General features: G+C 40.0%; 1 protein-coding gene across 6 annotated transcripts in view; it reads right to left on the bottom strand.

Annotated features, from left to right (window-relative positions):
* The window catches only part of LOC144683392 (AMP deaminase 2-like), a 146,334-nt gene that overhangs the window by 84,876 nt on the left and 40,738 nt on the right, over positions 1-20,720 (bottom strand). The window contains exons 1-2 of one of the 6 annotated variants that reach the window (XM_078546356.1): positions 1,816-1,875; positions 1,143-1,210 (exon numbers count right to left, since the gene is read on the bottom strand). The exons of 3 other annotated variants lie outside the window; for them this stretch is intronic. The gene's annotated coding sequence lies outside the window, so the exon portion shown is untranslated. Of the gene's footprint in view, positions 1-1,142; positions 1,211-1,388; positions 1,651-1,815; positions 1,876-20,720 lie in introns of those variants that run through there. 2 more of the 6 variants (XM_078546355.1, XM_078546357.1) reach the window with 2 other exon arrangements.

Below are 20,720 nucleotides of genomic sequence, written 5' to 3'. Positions count from 1 at the left end.
TCTGTAACATTTTAGGAAAGAGACAGACGAATCAGAGCACTGTGAAATGGATGGTCCCTTCTGCACATTCCATGCTTTAGGGACTATATAATCTTCCAGACTGAGCTTCTCAGTTCAACAGTTTCAGATCATAACTGCTATCCCATTTTATTAGACAGGAGATGCTGGGAGTGGTTCTGTTGTCGCCATTTACAGCTTCTCTGGACTCACTTTCTGTTTCTTTACTAGTCCCATACCTCCCCTTAGGGAGATGTTCCTTTTTTTTGTTCCTTCCTCTCCTCCCACTGCAACCCCCACCCCCGCCCGCTTCTTTACCTCTCTCTCTGTAGTTGTTAAAAAAACTACCTCTCTAAATTCTTCCAGTTCTGACAAAAGGTTATTGATCTGAAATGTTAACTGCTTCTCTCCCCATGAATGCTGCTTGGCTGTTTGGGTGTTTCCAGCAGATTCATTTGCTATTTTTTTCCTCCTACTGAATGGTGCAAAAAATAGTTTAGATTGAACATGCTTACTATATACTTTGGAAGAATTAATGTACACACTTGTACTTCAAATTCATTACAATGGCTTGTCTACCACATAGTAACATGGTACATGTGTTTATACAAGAACCACCATATATTCAAATGTTTTAATTTAACGAAAATGCAGGAAACTAACAAAAGATTGCAAATTCACATTGGAAAGGTGCACATTTTTGTACTAACTTTTGTATCACATAATTGCTAATTTGAGAATCCTCCACAAATATCAGAATGTTCCCATTTAACCACCAGTTACTGAAACTTTAGCCAACATAGGTATTGGGTAAATTAGGTAAAAGTGTCGGCAGTCAATTATTTTCACAAAAACAAGTTTGATGCAGCATTTTGAATAGGTTACACCAGCTGACTGCAGAGGGAATGACAGATTCTGCCCTCAGATGCCAGTTTAGAAGCTGTATCTTTGCAAAATGGACTGCCTTTCAGAACTGAGGCACAAATTAAACGGAGAGACTGCAGAACCAAAGATTCTTCTTCAGGCAAGTGGACAACTACAGTAAATGCAACCTTCAAAATAAATCGTGCAATCGCTCCTAAGATCATTGTATAATCTGGCTAAAATGCTGGCAATAGGAAACACCGGTGAATCCAGTTACTTACCTCTATGGTTAATAAATCGCACCACAGGGAAAGGAAGTAGCAGTTCAACTGGAAGAGTATCCTGGTCCCTTTGAGGGGCACAATAAAATTACAATAAAATAGCGTGCCACCTCAGCATGCTGGTATTAATTACCAGCCACTGCAACATAAACCCGGAGATTCATCAATTATTAATTCTAATTAATTTCAGCCACAACAGAAAATTGTAACTTTAAAAAGAACTGCGTCGTGCAATATCCTACTTACCAGGCAATTGAAAGCAGAGGAAGAGAGATGGGGGAGGGGGATTTGCAAGGCGATGCTGTGCTAGATTTTCAACTGACTGGCTCCGACTACCCGGCTTGCGTTGTAATTAATAGCAAATACAGAGACAAAACGGGGCCGCAGAGGTGCATGGGGATGTCTGCAGCAGCCAGAGGGAGAGGTCGCGCTTCCTTCCCTCACTGACCGATCGCGTTTTGTCCGCAGCAAAGCTCATTGAATCGCCTGCAAGCCTCAGCGCCGAAACGTCTTTAAATAGCCCGTTGACAGCAGCAGCCACAACCACTGCCACCGCCAGCTGGGGGAGAGGAGGGGAGGGGTTCACGAATGCAAATCCCTCTCAAGGCAAGCACGAAGCACAAAATAGGTCCTGGATCGGAACAGATCAGGACAAGTTAGTAAAGTTAGTTACTTGATAGAGCACCTTCGGCGATCAACCAACCGAATTGGGTGGTCAGAAATGTCTCTTGCTTCTCACCCCGGCTTCTCAAGCTAAGACTATGTTTTTTCGCCTTCATGGCTGTTTCTGACAGCAGTGCTGATTACATAGTTGAGTGGCAGCAGATCAAAAACAGTCAGGGACAAACACCGAGCCACCTGGTGATATGCTCCCCAGCCCACTGCACAAGTACTTTTCTGTACATTCTCCATCCACTGTTCTCCTCAATCTCCCAACTGCACCATCTTACAATTCTTCACCCATGCCATTTCCAAATGCAACACAGCGTTTTTGTGTCTATAGTGCACCAACTGCAACAAAAGCCAGAATTCATTGTGTCAGTGGCACACTTAAAACATAAATGAGGTGAGCATCCAGGGCCCAATTCTGCATGAATGCCAACACTGCAGGTCAGAAACTTGGAAAACATGTGGCTCACCAACAAATGCCCAGCAGGTACAGCAGTGCGCAAAAGCTTGTGCACCACCATGATGTGAAAGTAACTAGTGCTTATGAGGACTTCATTCAACCTTTTATTTCTGCTATAACCTATGATATTGTAAACGCCAGGGAAGATGTAACATTACTATTTTTTGATTTGCCTCAAAGTTCCTACCATTCATACTTGCTAGTGTTCGCCACCATAGCACTTAGCCCTTCACCTTGGCTTCCTAACAATAATCTATATTTTTCACTGGTTATTTTAAAGCTGCAGTACCCATCAGTTGTTCTGTTGTGATATGTTAAGTTGCATAAAGATTTATGCGGAAGGAAGGGGAATGAACCATCTGTTTTTACTTAATTTTACATTCTTCACAGAGGCATGTGCAACAATGGAGTTGACCAATTTTTACTCAAACAGTGGCCATAAAGAATTAATTGTATTTTAAAACAGAAGGTTTTTTTTTGACAAATGCATAAACATAACCTTTTCTGCTTCCTGACTCGTGGTGACTCGTTGGTGGACCATGGGTGGCAGTGGCCCTCTGATACCTCAAAGTGGTTATTCCTTAGGAATAAGCCTCAACCATGAATGCTGGCAGACAATCAATGTTGGAGGGTAGCTCCGAAATGGATTTCTGATGAGGTGGGAATCCTGGTCATTTTCTCCATTCGCCGAACTAGAATTCTGAGATCAGTTGATTCAGGACCAGGAAGCTGTAACTTTCCTGTCTGTATGCTTTAACTACTCATGGGCTTAACCCATCTGGAAGTATGATGGCTTTTAAATGGCTAGGTGGAATAAGGAGCTCTAGTTTTTCAAGCAGGTATCTTTAGCTTCCACCCACATTCAAGCTCAACATAATTAGGGAGTTAAAGAAAATGGACCTATGGAACTCTACAAATTTTGTTTTCAGCCCATCATTCACACAAACATTAAGTTTTGTTTTTGACCGTTTCTTTTCACAGTTGTATGAAGTGTCTGATTAATTTTCCCGTGAAAACATTCCAGATAGTAGCTGCCTGTCTGCACAGAAATAAGAGTTAATACTCCAAATGCTGCACAAGTTGCAAATTGTACCCTGTTTCTGGTAGTGGGATAGATAGAACAGTCTTGGTATTCTGAACAATTGAGCTTCCACTGGCCCTTAAAAATTTTTTTTTGAAAGGATGCAGTCCACCCAATCCTTGGTTGCCACCAATACATCCTAATCCTGATAACATTGTATTAGTATATTAAATTAACTAATAGGAAACTAATGTCAATTATCACTCTTGAAAATACTGTGTAGACAAATATGCAATTGCACTGTGTGTAAAATTGTACATTTTTAAAAAATGAAATCTTTACCTAGTTATTTGACAAAAGTAGTAGGCTTATGCAATGTCTGAATGTGGTGGTGCAAAATCCCACAATGTTGTAACACTAAAAACAACACGTTGCTGTTTGGATGTTCTGGCAAAGTACCTCTTAATTTTAGTACTGCAATGTTAGTGTGAAAATTATTTTATTGTAGTGGGAAGATATTTCAGATCAGGGAATAAGGGCAGCTGAGAAAAGCCAAAAATAAATCATTGATGTTTTCTGGGAACTTCAGAACCATCAAACACCCAACTTATCTGGCCCTGGGAACTAGATTTTTACTTATCAATATTGATGTTTCATTAAAACTGTTCTCTGCAAAATACTAACACAGAAGTTCATGGTTATGACTGGTTAGAGCTTGGTAATATAGATTGTTAGATCAGAAACTTTGTCCTCAAGGAGAATCTATCAAAATGCAAATCAGAATCATGTCTCAAGGTTAGTATTCCACATAACAAGTTGCAAAATAGTAATGATAGCTTTATATATGTGTAGAAATTATCTTCCAGTAGTTAAAACTAGGAGAATAACAATGGGGAGATGGTGGTATAGTGGTAATGTCACAGGGACTAGTAATCCAGAGACCCAGGCTAATGCTCTGACGACAAAGGTTCAAACCCCGCCATGACAGCTGGTGGAATTTAAATTAAATTAATTAATAACTGGAATTGAAAGCGATTGCTGTAAAACCTCAAAAACTGGTTCACTGATGCCCCTTTAGGGAAGGAAATCAGCCATCCTCACCTGGTCTGGCCTACATGTGACTCCAAATCCACAAGTGATTGACTCTGAAATGCCCTCTGAAATAGGCTAGCAAACCACTCAGTGGGAGTGGGGGTGGGGGTAAAGAAAGGAAACTATCTGCAGAAGACAAACAGAATTTGGGAAAGAACTCAAATCTGTCAAGTTTCCACCCCATTTGTTCAACATCCAAAATCTGATCAACGAGACATGTCTTCCAAACCCCCAACATGTCTCTCATTATGGTACAGCAGGTGGTAAATGCTGAGCTGTTAAAATCCCAGAGGGAACCTTGAAACATGTGCCACAACTATTGTACAATTTGTATTTATTTTGAGATGTGTGCCTTGAATTCAGTAGAATAAGACCACTGAGTCTTATAGGCTTCTTACAAAACTAAATTAAACCTTTATTAATAAAAAAATGATTTTAAGTACAAACATAGGTTTACAAATTACTACTATGATAACCCCTAGCTCCCCCAGTTAATCTAACTCCCAGTTATACCTCCGTTAAGGCAATAGTAAAACACATAGATTTTAAAAGATCCAGGCAATGTAACACAATACCCTGAACAGTGGAATTCAAAGTGAGTTTTCTTCACTTTCAGTTCCTGTAGACAGCAACTTGAGGCTTAGAGGCTTTTCATACCTGTTAGAATGCCTTCTCTTACACATTACCTCATCTCCTTTATACAGGTTTCTCCTTTTTTAATGTAAATCCCATTGTCCCAATATGTCTTTTCGACTCTACTTTTCTAATAATAAAAATCTTTCAAAGTACCAATTTTATCAGTAAGCTTTGAGAAAAAATAAACACGCTGTCTGAAGAAGAGTCATAAGGACTTGAAGCGTTAACTCTTTTTTTTCTCTCTCCACAGATGCTGTTAGACCTGCTGAGTTTTCCCAGCATTTTCTGTTTTTGTTGCACTGTTTGGCTTCTTCTGGCTAAGTGTAACATTTCACCACCTCTTTTGAAATTCAAATTACTCTGGTTTATCTAAAATGCAAATTTTCCCTTTACACTCCACATTCTAAAACTTCAGCCACGTTTACCTACTTAGTATTTCAAATCTAGCTTATCTTCTGATACATTAAAGCCTTCAGACCAGCTGCTTTTAATACACACACACCCCCAACTATTCTTCCTTACAATAAATTCCAATAACATTATAGGTTCCTGACACTCTGCAGCAGTGTGAAAAATATTTTATTATAGTGGAAAAATATTTCAGAGCAGGGAATAAGGGCAGTTGATAAAAGCCCAAAATAAACCTCTGGTACATTTTTGAGGAACTCTGCCCAGATCAGCCATCCTAGTGCTTGCTGAGAGGCCTTCTGAAGCCCCCAAAAGAGGGCGAGGAGCAAAGGTAGAGATCGATTACCTTCTGAATTCTGGAATTTCCTCCCTAAACATCTCTCTTCTCCTTTAAAATGCTTCGTATCCCTCAATTAACATCACAAAAAAAACTAGCCATTGTTATATTGCTGTTTATGGATGTTTGCTGTGTGCAAATTGGCATCCAAGTTTCCTACATTACATCAGTGACTACACTTCTAAAGTACTTCACTGGCTGTAAAGCACTTTGAGACATCTGGTGGTTGTGAAAGGTGTTCTATACATGAAAGTCTTTTTTTAGTGCACTGAAATACAAGTCTAGATTGTGTCAAGACCTAAACTGGGGCTTTTATCCGTATGATTGTCAGAGGCAAGAATTCTACCAGTGAGTCAAGCTGACATTTTAGATGAATCATCTATGAAATGAAACTGGTCTACATATTATGGCAGTGTACATAGAATGATTCTTTCCTGCTTCCATTGTTGCCCAGAATTTGGATGACACCAATGAACCACAGAGAGAAAATGGGATAAGTAAATAATTCTGTGCTAAATAAAAACAATGATATAATTGCACCTAATCTTGGTGCCTGGTCATGCATAAGGAAGCACCAGGGATGATTGAGTGGTTAGTGTTCAAATTTAAAATGTGACATCAGTGATACAGTATGTGATGCAGCAGAAAGAAAAAATGACTAAATGCACCAAATGCTGGTCAACGGAAAAACAAGACAGTAAATTTGACTAAACATCTGACAATCAAAAGTGGAGAAGAAGAATCACACACTTCTTCCAAAGGTCTTGTAGCGCACTGGATAGTGTCCCTGACTCGGAGTCAGAAGCTCCAGGTTCCAGTTTCACTCCAGGACTTGGTGGCCAAAGAAGGTGCATTCATAATACATCCATACAGGTTGAGTATCAACTTGTAAATCCTTCCAACATACGCCAACAGCAGGTAGCAACAGCAGGAGAGATTCTTGGTCAGCCATGTGATGAAAAGAAATTGGAGCCTCTACATCACTATCCATAGCTACAGGCTACAACGTGCATGTAAAAGTATATGTTGCCACAGCAACTCAGACTCCTTGAGGGGCCATGTGGCTCAGTTGGCTGGACGATGGGTGTGAATCAGATTGGTGCCTAGAGCATAGGGTTCAATCCCTGTTCTGGCTGGGATAGATTCGGGACCTGCCCCCTTGCCCTAAGAGGTCGTGGCACTGTGGGTTGCCTATCATCAGGTACAGAACTCAAGAAGATGATTTCTCCCAGATGTACATTTCTAGAGTTGTTGTTTCAGAAACCAGAGCAGAAACATTTTGAAGTGATTAAACAAATCCAACTTATATAGTCATTTATCCTCTTATCAATAACATTCTCCAAGAATGCACACTAGGATATTTAAGAGTGTAAACTTGACCCCATCACCTACAGTTCACCCCAAATTTTAGTCACCAATCAATCCAACACAGTATTTCCACATTAGTCTCTGCTAACTAGGACACTGGAAGTGCAACTTCAATTTACAGCTTGTTACGATCCCCACAGAGACCATAAGATATCTGAATTTCCAGTGACCAACTGGAAAGATCACCCAGCAAGATTTCAAGTTTTAAGATTTTTACTGAAACAAACAATAAACTAAAAGCAACATTGATTAAACAGTAGACAATTTAAACTCTAAGCTACAGAAAAGTTTCCCCATTTAACTTTTAAAACATCCAAAAATCCCCCTCCATGGTTATACTTTACCCTGTCCTTTAAGTGGACACTTCATTCTCCAGGAACCAATCCAAAGCTATGCTCTGCTCCCAACGGCTTGGTTCCTTTCTCCTTTTCCAGCCAAATAGCTTATAATCTCCAAAATGACTTTCAAAGTGAGGGTTACTTCTGGAGATTCCTCCCTCTAGCCAAAGCTAGGCAAATCTTTAATTTAAATCCTTATTACCTTGGTCTCTTCAATCAGAGCATGAGCTCCCACCCACATTCTGCATGGTGAACAACAGAGACTGGCTGCCTCTACCTCTCTGCTCTCTCTCAGATTCTTGCCGACCAATCTATCTTAAGAAACACGTAAGTCGATACAACAATGGTTTGCAATGGACACTTCCACTCTCAAAGCCCATCTCCAGAGCAACATGAACCACATGGCTCTTGTATCCAAGTAGAAATGCTAATTAGCAATCCTCTAGATCCCCAAAGCCATTCTATCTTGGAATTAAAGACAGTTTAAACTATAACCATTTACAAAACCTGACATTCCTATCACCTCCCTGAGAGACTTGGAGACTAATAGCCTATTCATCGTCAGCACAATTACTCTGGTTATTGTTTACAGATGTGAACATCTTGCACCTTCTTCCCAGTAAGGCAACCTGGGCCCCCCTTTAATTTTTAACAACCAAGCCACCCAGCCTTGTATTTTTTTCTGTACTTTAAACCTTTATTAAAGAGATGTGGCTATGCCAGGACACTTTATTCATTCTCTTCACTGCGTAATCTGGCGTTGGGATTAGTGATCTTGTTTGCAAGCTGGGCTGCCCTCTCTACAATTGTCTTGCAGTTTTTGGAGGAGACATTGTGAGCTATCTCAGCACAGTAAAGTCTTGTTGCTCATCATTAGGACTTCCAGCTCCTTGACAGTGTGGATCAGGAACGGGCAGAATTCAGAATAAGTTAAATGACCCCCTTCATTCCTCCATTTTACCCTAAATTAAAGAGACAGCCCCAAAACATAACAATCTTACAAACTTCATACTTGTAACAAGTTAATTATAGAAACCAGTTAATCTTGTGTGGCATTGCTCACAGAGTTATTTAAAATTAATTTCCTGAACTCATCAATTGTGTTAATTCTCTGAATTATTTTTCCCATTATATGTATGTGTTGGGCTACTTTAACCTGTTTGATGCACAATATATTCTAAGTACTAACACAAAAATCAACTGTTTTTTTCTAAACAACTATACAAGAAAGTTACATTCCTAACACCCTAGTTAGCAGAGATGAATGTGAAATGATGACTGATTGCACTTGCATTAATTATTATACATGGCATCCATCACTGTGGCCAGATGGCTGGCAAGTGACCTGTCACCAGATCTCTGCCAATGAATACAAATCATTGGAGCAGCAGTATGACATTGGCTCATATCTACAACTGGCCATTCCACTATGAGAAGGCACCTTACACTCCTGTTGGAATGCTCTCTCTCAGCTTCTTCGGATTCGTACAGCCAGTGATGCCTAGCAATAAATTTTTTGTCCATAAGCACACACCATGCAGGGACTGGAGCAGAAAACAACTTGTAAAAGAAACTAGACTATGCTTTGGAATGCTATGAAATGGTTTGCGACATCTGTAAAATACAATTACATATTTCTGATGTGATTGGATGCAATTAATGAAATTGCAATATCCCCTCAATTTGTGCAAATAACAAACAAGGTTTACCTGGAACTGTACAGTATTTTATATTGTTTGGATGCTTCCTAAAAGTTATATTTTAAGCATATGGGTCAGGCACACCTAATGAACAAAAACAAATTCAAGAACTTAAATGAAGGGTTCTGATGAAGGGTCATATGGATTCGAAACATCAACTGTATGCCTTTCCGCAGATGCTGTCAGACCTGCTGAGTTTTTCCAGGTATTATTGTTTTTGTTCAAGAAATTAAATGATGTCCTGCAATTGTGCAATGTTTCCAGCACATGTGATTCAGAAATAAACTGACACGCTTTCCAGCTGTACATAGGGTCGAGACTGCAAACTCTGTTGAACTGGCAGCTGGTTATAATTTTATGGCCAATTGAAAATCAATGCGTTACAAGACCTTTAGTAATCTCAGGTTGACATCATACAGTTTTTAATGATCCTTGCATGACCAACTCCGCAAAGTGTTTGCTTTATTTTAGTTAAGAGTAGTGGTTTTCAATCTATTCCATGTTAGGACTCCCAACAAAAACTGACGAGAGCTTTACAAGACCTTTACAAATTGTTACAAACTCAAGGACCTCATGTTCTAATTTTTGAAAGCTCATATCAGGTACTCAAAGGAAATCAGTACCATCAAAACTTTCGATCTTTTGGTACTAGTGGCCACTTGTGAGGTCACTCAGTGAATCACTGTTTAATAGGGCAAGAGTGATTTGGTAGAATAGAATCCATGAATACATAATACAATGGATAGTAATTATGGAGCTGAATGGATTGAATGAATCCATTACTAGTATTCATTGGTAGGTGTTGCTAGTGCTAAGAGTATGCACAGAAAAGAAACAAGGGCAGGCTAGGTTTCAAAGAATAAAGTAAGGAAAAAGAAAAAGGATAGGAAGTAGACAGGATGAACAGTGAAGCTATTGTTGGAAATAAAATGTTTGGAAGAGATGCAGTTGGAAGTAAAGATATTAGTTGGTTTGGAATAGTGTGGAAAATAACAAAAGCATAACAGCACAATAATTAGCTAGTGGCTGGAATTGACAATGTCACAGGTTATGTAGGGGAAATGAAAATAAGTAAATGAGTCAGTCTTGTAAATCTCTTATGCAAGAATAGAACTCTTTCCGCTGCAGTTATCTGTATCCCATCACCAGTAATGCACAACTGATGCTTAATCTTTTCTTCAGTAATGAGTTTGGCATTTATGGTCATACACTTCAAACTGTTTTATCTGGTTACCAAGCAGCAGCCTGCCAGTACAGCATCATGGAATTGTACCACACTCTGAACAGCTTTCATCCTACCCAGCCAGTTTTTAAGCTATTGAATAGCCATGAGAAGATTAAAAGAAATGTTTCCGGTGAACCTTTCATACAAAGAAACAATCTTTAGATTACAGATATTCAACTTGTAGACAAACAATTTTCAGCACATGCTGCAGTGGCACACTGTCCTGTACAATATCAATATACAGGATCCTTCTATTCGATTCCCAAATGGCAAAGTTACACAACTTCAGTGGACAAAATGGGCAAGTTGTAGAATTTAGAGCTACAAAACAAAGTTGGGAAGACAAGCTAAGTTTGTACCACTGTCAGCAAAAATAAAATGTACATTTCCACTGTGTCAAAAAGTAGAATTTGTTCCATGTGCCCAAGGTGAGGAATGTCAAAGTTGGACCACTTACCACTTTTTGTATAGCAGCACAGGCAGCTGCAGATCAAACCTCCTTATTCTACCCCAACGTAATGCCTAAATGCAGACTTGAGAGGAGAACCACACTGCCCCCCACCCCCCACCCAGAATTCTATGGTGATATTCTTTTTCTAAAACCAGCCATCTTTGTGGTCCAGGTGACACTGCAATTTAATGCTAATTAGGTGCAGTTTTGTTCTGCCTGCAACAAATTAAGACTTCCAAAATTTGTTTTAATAGGGTCTTTATTTACCTATACTTAAGCAGTAAAGATAACATCTTCATTTCATTCATCGGCACTGGACTTGAACCCAGATTCCAGAGCAAAATACATGTAAACATATGAAATAGGAGAAGTAGGCCATTCAGCCCCACAAGCCTGCTCTGCCATTCAATAAGGTCATGGCTGGCCTGTTTGTGTTTCAAATTCGAGATTCCCATCTACCCCCAATAACTTCTGATTCTCTTGCCTAACAAGAATCTATCTACCTCTGCCTTAAAAATATTCAATGACCCTGCTTCTATCGCCTTCTGAGGCAGAAAGTCCCAGAATTGCACATTCTTCATAAAAAAATTCTCCTCATCTCTGTCCTAAAAGGGCAACCCCTAATTTTAAAAGTGCCCCCTAGTTCTGGACTCACTCACAAGAGGAAACATCCTTTTCATGTCTACCTTGTGGAGACCGTTCAGGATCTTATAGACTTCATTCATGTCACTCCCCCACTCTTCTAAACTCCAGTGGAAACAAGCCCGGTTTGTCCAACCTTTCCTCATAAGACAGCCTGCGCATTCCAGATGTCAATTTAGTAAACCTCCTCTTTCTCCAACACATTTGCATCTTTCCTTAAATAAGGAGATCAAAACTGTACACAGTATTCGAGATGTGGTGTCACCAATCGACAAAGTGCTGCTAAACCAACTCTAAGATTTGTAATCACAGCCAATTTAAAACCCTAAAATGTCAGGATTCAAAAAATTGGAATTGAGGAAGTCACAATACAATTGCAATGAAGTTCTCCAAATAAACCAGAACAATTGGGAGTTATGGAATATTATCTTGTGATGTGCTTACTGCTGCATGTGACCTGCTTGCACAATGCCAACAGCTAATACAGGTGATTACAAACCTTCTAAAGTACACTAAAAAAATGGGGAGAAAAAAAACGTGAGAATAATTGTAAATATTAACCAGATTACTGATGAACATAATGGCAGCTGATTGCTTGCTGCATGTGTACAATTGAAGTGGCAGACCCATATGTGGTAACATATAGATAGTATTTATAAGATTCCTTCGCCTCCGTCGCATCTGTTCTGATGATACTACCTTCAAAAACAGTTCCTCTGACATGTCCTCCTTCTTCCTTAACCGAGGTTTTCCACCCACGGTCGTTGACAGGGCCCTCAACCGTGTCCGGCCCATCTCCCACGCATCCGCCCTCACGCCTTCTCCTTCCTCCCAGAAACATGATAGGGTCCCCCTTGTCCTCACTTATCACCCCACCAGCCTCGCATTCAAAGGATCATCCTCCGCCATTTCCACCAACTCCAGCATGATGCCACCACCAAACACATCTTCCCTTCACCCCCCCGGCAGCATTCCGTAGGGATCGTTCCCTCCGGGACACCCTGGTCCACTCCTCCATCACCCCCTACTCCTCAACCCCCACCTATGGCACCTCCCCATGCCCACGCAGAAGATGCAACACCTGCCCCTTCACTTCCTCTCTCCTCACCATCCAAGGGCCCAAACACTCCTTTCAAGTGAAGCAGCATTTCACTTGCATTTCCTCTAACTTAGTCTACTGCATTCGTTGCTCCCAATGCGGTCTCCTCTACATTGGAGAGACCAAACGCAAACTGGGCGACTGCTTTGCAGAACACCTGCGGTCTGTCCGCAAGAAAGACCCAAACCTCCCTGTCGCTTGCCATTTTAACACTCCACCCTGCTCTCTTGCCCACATGTCTGTCCTTGGCTTGCTGCATTGCTCCAGTGAAGCCCAACGCAAACTGGAGGAACAGCACCTCATCTTCCGACTAGGCACTTTACAGCCTTCCGGGCTGAATATTGAATTCAACAACTTTAGATCTTAAACACCCTCCCCCATCCCCACCCCCATTTCCATTTCTTCCCCCTCCCTTTTGTTTTTTTCCAATAATTTATATAGATTTTTCTTTTCCCACCTATTTCCATTATTTTTAAATCTATAACTATAATACCCTGTCAGTCTTTCCACCCCACCCCCACTAGAGCAGCACTTTGAGTGTCCTGCCATCCATTCTTAATTAGCACATTCTCTTAGATAATATCACCACCTTTAACACCTCCCTGTTCCTTTGTCTGTAACATCTTTTGATTATCTGCTCCTATCACTGCTTGCTTGTCCCTACAACCACCCCGCCCCCCCAACTTCTCTCCCTCCCCCACCCCCCCCAACCTTAAACCAGCTTATATTTCATCTCTCTCCTAACTTCACTCAGTTCTGCTGAAGGGTCATGAGGACTCGAAACGTCAACTCTTTTCTTCTCCGCCGATGCTGCCAGACCTGCTGAGTTTTTCCAGGTAATTCTGTTTTTGTTTTATAAGATTGATGATTGTTACAGCAATGGCATAGCTTTTGCTTCAAGCATAGAAAAAAAATAGGATAAAGGTGTATTGATATAACCATTTAAGCAGTCTACTCTAATACCTTCAGAACCCAGCAGTTGCTTCATGAAACATTAATGATATTATCCTGTTCTCTGTCCTTGCAGTTTTGAAGAAAGCGCCTATGTCATGGAGATATTAATGCGTATAATGTTATTGGAAATTATTTTTAAATTGGATTTATAGTAGGGTCTGTGTGTGTGTGTGGCTTAATTGGATTAAAGCCACCTAGTCTGGGTGCTTTGATGTATAGTACTTTGAGATGTTAATTAGATAAACGTAAAGCTAGAAGGTAAAGAGTATATTTGCATTTGTTGAATAAACCATTCTAAAGGGAGTAAAATCTTGCAACTAGCTAGGAGACACCAAGCACTGTGTTTATATAACTAATAAAATTGATGATATGAAAGGGGTTTTATTGTTAGAGGAGGTGGAGTTCAAAGACCTAGTGATACAATGAGAATTTACATTCAAAGAGAAAGCTAGGTATAAACAGAAAGGAGTTTTGTATGTAAAAGCAAAATACTGCGGATGCTGGAAATCTGAAACACAAAAATTGCTGGAAAAACTCAGCAGGTCTGACAGCATCTGTGGAGAGAAAGACAGAGTTAACGTTCCGAGTGCATATGACTCTTTAATTGTTGCCTTGATGAAGATTTACCGTGCAGTAATTAATTTGGGGATTTGTTTAAAAGTTATTATGGTAGTAATTTGTAGACGTGTGTATGTGCTTAATTTCTTGTTAAATTTATAAATGTTTAACTTAGTTTATATAAAAATCCTCTTGAGGCTTGGTGGTTTTATTTCTGAATTCAGGGCTGCATCTCAAACATACCAATTGAAAATATAGGTTCTGACAGTTGTTCCAGTTTCCCTCTGAGATTTAAACAACTCAGCCTTTACCAACTGCTGTGACATAACAGCCTACATCTGATGGTTGGACTCCTTGGTGCAAAGACTCCTCTGTGTGACTCTCAGAGAACCGTCATTCACTACCAGCAGTACCAATGCCAACCAGCTCAACAAACACAGAAGCAATGACATTGACCGCCAGCTCCAACAGCTGCAACATAGGTAACTGTTGATGGTCCGCTGCCATTGCTATGCCCAACACAGGCTTAACGTTTATGATTGCGAATCTTTTTGTCAAACTTGGGGATCTGCAGTGATTATCTAATTAGCTTCTGTTCATAATATCATCTTCTGCTGAAGTCAATGGTACATATTTAGCTGCTGGAACAATTTGTATAAAATTATCTTCATGTCTTCGTTTTGTAAGCCCAGGTCCAGCTTTTTCAGATTTCTGTTTTATGGACCTGATAAATGAACAGCTACAACGTGTTTTGATGCATTTGAGAACAAAGTATGTTGACTTTTGAAATGTAAGAGTTGTTTAATAATTACCAATGTAATGATGATGTATCTTTTTTGACAGGTAATGGTGTACAGGTGGTACTTTGTTTACTGGGGAAATGTTAGAAGAGGAATAGAAAGATGGAAAAATGCACTTGTCAGTTTCTCAATCTTAAACCAGTTATTTCCAGAAGTGTAAATGATGCCTGCAGAAGCTGCAGCCAAGTTAAATGAAGCTGACAAGAGGCATTGTACCATTATTACGTTTAAAAGGTACATCATATTGCAAATGAAAATATATTTTTGATCAGACATAACTTGTTTTATATAGCCCCTATCAGACTTCAATGTTGATGAAATACTCTTGAAGTGTATTCACTGCCCTAATGTCAGGAAACTTGACAATCAATCCACACACAGCAAGCTCCCACAAACAGCTTTAAGGTGGAATGGTGATCTGTTCAAGAGCAGCTCCTCTATTCATTTCTCCACACCTCATGGACCAGCACTTTCCTCTACAGTTGCTCATAAGAACTTCCCAATTTTCAACTTCAATGAGCAATCAGCAATACAACTAGGGAAAGGTTGGTTTCCCATACGTTTCCTTAAACACATGAGGAAAACAAAGTCCTCTTCCCAGAGGATCCGCTGCCTCTAAGCAGCCATTGTCCCACCTGGTTCTAGCTCTTTCGTCATCACTGCTGAAATTCACTGATTCTGTCATTGGCCATGGCTCGTAACCCTGAGCATGGAAACTTTACCCAGGCTGGGGAGGTGGGGGGGGGGGGGGGGGGGTGGGGAAGAGAGAAGAGGAGGAGGGAGCAACTCGCAGAAGAGAGGCGACAACCAACCTTTGAGGTCTCAAATGACCCTACTAACCAAAGCGATAAGAAAGCTGACCTAATCATATTTTTAGTGATCTTGGTTGAGGGATAAATATTGAGCAGGACACCAGGCTGTAAGAAATAGTTCTTTAATAACATTATAAAATTAGCAGGCATACTATTGTGAAACCCTAGCAGAAGATCATATACTTTCTTTATCTCTCCAGAAAAAAAACACGTTCTTCACAACCAGGGACAGAGGTAAACAAAGGCAATAGCCAAGGAGGATAGTTCTCTCAGAGGTTCTATATTGAGGTTTCCTAGTACAGTCTTTCATGTTGACATTTGTAAGTTGATAGGATGGGGTGTTGTACCATCTTATGTATACAGTACAAGTGTCTGGTAGGAGTTGCAAATGGCATCCAGCATGAGACAAACTGAAAGATCACCTCAGCCAAAGTGATGGACAGGTGGTCAGGAGGGAGAAAGTGTTCCCTTGGGTACCCATCCTTTGGTCATTGACCAGAAGAACTCGAACAACTGATTGACATAGGGTAAACAACCAGTCCCTAGAAATAAAATATATAACAACGCTGAGGGGTTGAGGGGGCAGTCCTCATTAGGTAACCGCCTTCTTCAGACAGAGGAAGGCTGGGTGAAGAGTTTCCTAATACTTTGGCCAGAGAGCAGAAGGCTACTGCCACAAGCTACAGAGGTGAACACTCACTCTTTGTACCATCCATCAATTCCTCCTCAGAACTGCTCTCACCTATCATGGGTCATATGCTTTTTCTGTCCATTTAGCTTATGCATCATATCTAAACTGTTGCTTCTTAATAAACTACTTAATAAATTACTTTAAAATCACCTATGACTTCTACCCTCTTTTTGGATAACCTGAGACTCCCAGAACTAAATCTTATAGGCCTGCAAACTGTACCACATGATCTTTTAAATTTTCGAGGGATCAGACAGGGCCACGGATTAACATCTTATCCAAAAGACAGCACTTCCTATGTACTGCACTGCATTCATTTGACTGGGCCTGAACCCACAATCTTGTGACTCAGAAGAGAGTCTGCCACTACTGAACAAAGGCTGATGCCTTACAAAAAAAGGGGAGGAAGGTGAAGAGATAGGGAGGGAACTCCACAGCGCAGGGCATAGGGGACTAACAGGATGATTTCTAGTGGTGGTGCTGTATTGTCTATTCTATGGTGAAGGAAGGTGGGGGGGGGGGGGCTGTTTAAGGTGGGGTATAATTACAGCCTGATACATTTTAAAATATGTTCACACAGATACAATATTTTTAATAATTAGAAATGTTCATATATAATTTATGTCAAAATACTGAACTGAATCCACAAAGGTGGAACAGAAATAAGTCTGAAATACTGCAATATTCTAGGCAAAAGCAAATCAAATATCATCCAGAGAAGGCAACAGCTGGTGTTCTGCATAAGCAAATAAAAAAATATTTTCAGCGTATTGTTGGATTCAATGCAGACTAATAGATTTTATATATATGGAGTAGCTGGCAAGTACAGAGATATTATTACACACAAAGTGTTAATTAGTAGGCTTCTGCTGAAACAGGCAGCCATTTTGCAGTCTGTTAGCATTACACAAGGTTGATAATGATTCACTAAATTGACAAATTAACGCTTCATAATTCAGCACGGTACTCCTTAATTTGCACACAGTGTCAACTGTGTTCAAAACTGACTACATTTTTCCAAGTGTCTGTATATTACAAAATAGAAATTTGGCCACCCAATGTTATAATATCTTAAACACAAACAGTTGGAAAATGTAGAGCAAAGATTTGGAAAGAAAGTAGAGCAAAGATAATTTCATTACCCAATAGAAGTTCCAGCAAGATTACAACTCCTATCCTTTCCCATAAATACCTTAAATTCCCGTCACTTTAAAAAGGAAAATCAGCACCTAAGTGTTGAGACATGGCAAGGAAAGAGTTAAATTGAAAATATGCAGAAAGGACAGTTGAACTATATGATTATATGTGCAAAACGTCTTTTAGATGAGACATTAAACTGAGGCTTTATTTACCCTCCTAAGTGGGCGCAAAAGATGCCATGGCCACAATTTTGAAGAAAAGCAGTGAGTTCTACAGCAAAATCTATCTACAGAATAATCACCTCTGGATTTCAGAGCACCTTTATAGGTCATGGTTTCCAGATAAAGGTTTAACTGTGAATCATTAATAGACCATTGGTTTTCAAAAGGGAGAGTCTGCAAGATATCTTCTTAACACCACCTCAAATAGCATCATGTTGTTTATTTGTTTCAACTTGCGAATCAGCAAATAGGAGAAAATGATTTCCCATCTGCATTCCCAAATTTGGTGGTGCCACTAGGGAAGCAGTGAAGAAGCAGCAACTGATTCTTGGTAATGATTTGTTTTGTGCAATATAGCCTCAGAGCTACCCCTTCCAGTTGAGGAATGGTACATGGTTTTGTAACATTAAGCAACAAGATCTTGGCTATATCTTGAGTGTTGAATGGAACCAAGCTATTTTCTCAGCAAGGGAGCAAAATGAAGGAAAGCAAGGGACTCCTTATGGACTCCTGGCACTTCCGAGTAGCTTGCTCTACAGTCATTGAGACAGAAGACTGGGAGAAAGTCACCTGCATGCATCTCCATCGAGGAATGGAAACCTTGAGAAATAAGACATTTTATTCAAGGCTGAAGGTCAATGTTGCCCACTTACTTCAATCCTTATAAAATATTCTCAACATTCAAAATCATACAATCACTTTCTTTTTGTGTTGTCTTTATCTCTGGGAAAACAGCATTGACCTGAGACTCCAGAATGTCCTATCAGCAAAAATCTAAACCAATTTAAACTCATCATGCCGGAACTAACAACCTGTTTGCAGAACATAACATCCTGCATCACAAGTTGTGTGGAACACATGTGTGAACCAGATGAAATAACTTTCAACTAATGTCATGACAGGTCCTTCCAGCAATCATGCTGCATCTATTACCAATCAACATTGCTTACAATGAATGTCAGTTATTCACTTTTGCTTTTCTACAGGATCATAAATCTTAATGCTTACATTTTTATATTACATTATGTTGAAGATTTCAAAGTGCTTCACAAAATGAATTACTTTTGAAGTGTGGACATAAGTGTAATTTTAAACTAAAAACCACCCATGAATTAATAAGTTAAATACGGCAAAAGATAATCTATATCAAGTTAAAAGTGTTATTGACCAAGTTGGGAGGAGTGCACAGTTAATTCTAGCCCCGCTCTCCACAAGTTGTAATAATACTTAAAATGTTTAATTCACCCACGAAACTGGCCAATTGTTTACCTATGATACTGTTATTCCCAACATAAAAAAACTCTAACCAGGCTTCTTTCAGTAAACACAAAAAAATTTTTTTTTATTATAAAACAAACTACTTTTTAAGAACAAGTTAATGAACTGGTTCATATACAAAGATAAAAGCAAAAATTCTGTTGAAGGGTCATGAGGACTCGAAACGTCAACTGTGCTCTCCTCCGCCGATGCTGCCAGACCTGCTGAGTTTTTCCAGGTATTTCTGTTTCTGTTTTTGTTTTGGTTCATATACAAGTTGTAGTTGAGAAGCGTAACGATTTTCCATTTTTAAAAAAAACATAGATATCCGAACCCCCATACACAACCACAAAAACAGGACAAAACAAACACAGTCTCCTCTAGAGGCTGGAGTATGGGAACATTTCTTTTAAAAAGGATAAAATCTGAAGATCTCTCGATGCTGTTGATCTAACAGGATTCTGGTCACGATAGGTCTGGAAGTTCTTTCAGGCGGATATGTTGGTTATTCTGTCCTTGATGGCTTTTACTTATCACAACTTTGTGAACTCTCAAAAAAACAGATCAGTTATCCTGTTGAGACGTTTCTGAGGAAAGTTTAAAACAAAGGTAGGGCAGAGAGAGGGGGAAAAAAGAGCCTTTTCCTTGCAGCCTGCTCCTAAAGCGCCCACACACGTTCTCCAACAGTTTTTTTAAAAAGACTAAGATGTTCAAAGAACACTTTACTTAGGCCAGGTGTTTTCAACCAATCAGCCAGAGTCTTTAGCAGTTCTTTGTTAACTTAGATATACAAAGTATCTCTTCCCTCTCCAGGTGTTACCCACCAGACATTTATGTTGACCCATGGTTTCTTGAAGAATGACATAGTCACAGCTCCGAACTAACATTGCAAACTTTTAAAAATAACTCCGGAGGAAGAATGTCCCAAAATTTAATGTCCTTCAAATTTTCCAAAAATGGGTTTCTCACAAAAGTCAATTGGATTCATCAAAAAGCAATAAATTAGGGAGTAACAATTGCTCTACGATTCTATACATTCCTTAATTCCTACAATAGTTACCATTTTTTGGTGGATTTTAGTGCTCTAGTTAACAGCTAAATGAGCTCATACTTTTGAGCACCTGGTGAGCATCAGTATCAAGCAGTTCTACATGTGGCCGACCATGAGTTGTTCTTCCACATAGGCAGCCCATCAGAATTGAGGATGATTTGCTTCCACTCCAGTCAATGGGTTCTGAGATGGCTGATAAGTCTAATACAGGATCTGGAGACTCTGACTCGTGGGGAAGGTGGTGCTTGAAGGATCAGGCAGAGGAGATGCTTGGAGGTTCATGTGCTCTCTCAGGCACTTCAACTTGACTTCCACACACTCCCGATGAAGTCTCTTAGACGTGTTTGGTGCCTTCTCGAATAAACCTCCATTTTGGTCAGTCACGAGTCAGGGACTCTCGAGGTGGCGGGAACGTTTGGTCTCTTCAGGGATGCATTGAGGACAGCTCTAAGTGTTTCCATTGTCCTCCTGGGAGTCTTCTGCCATGACATAGTTCCAAGTGGAACAGCTGCTTCGGGTGTCTGGGGTCAGGCATATGAATGACATGCCCCGCCTTGTGGAGCTGGTTTTGAGTGATTAGCGTCCCATTGCTCGACATGTTGGCTTGGGAGAGGAGGCTGCTGTTGGACTGCCTTTCTTGCCATTGGG

The sequence above is a fragment of the Cetorhinus maximus genome, chromosome 8 (assembly GCF_964194155.1).
Source record: "Cetorhinus maximus chromosome 8, sCetMax3.hap1.1, whole genome shotgun sequence".
Taxonomy (NCBI): Eukaryota; Metazoa; Chordata; class Chondrichthyes; order Lamniformes; family Cetorhinidae; genus Cetorhinus; species Cetorhinus maximus.
The sequence above is the reverse complement of the archived record's forward strand: the minus strand, read 5'-3'. Positions and strand labels throughout refer to the sequence as shown.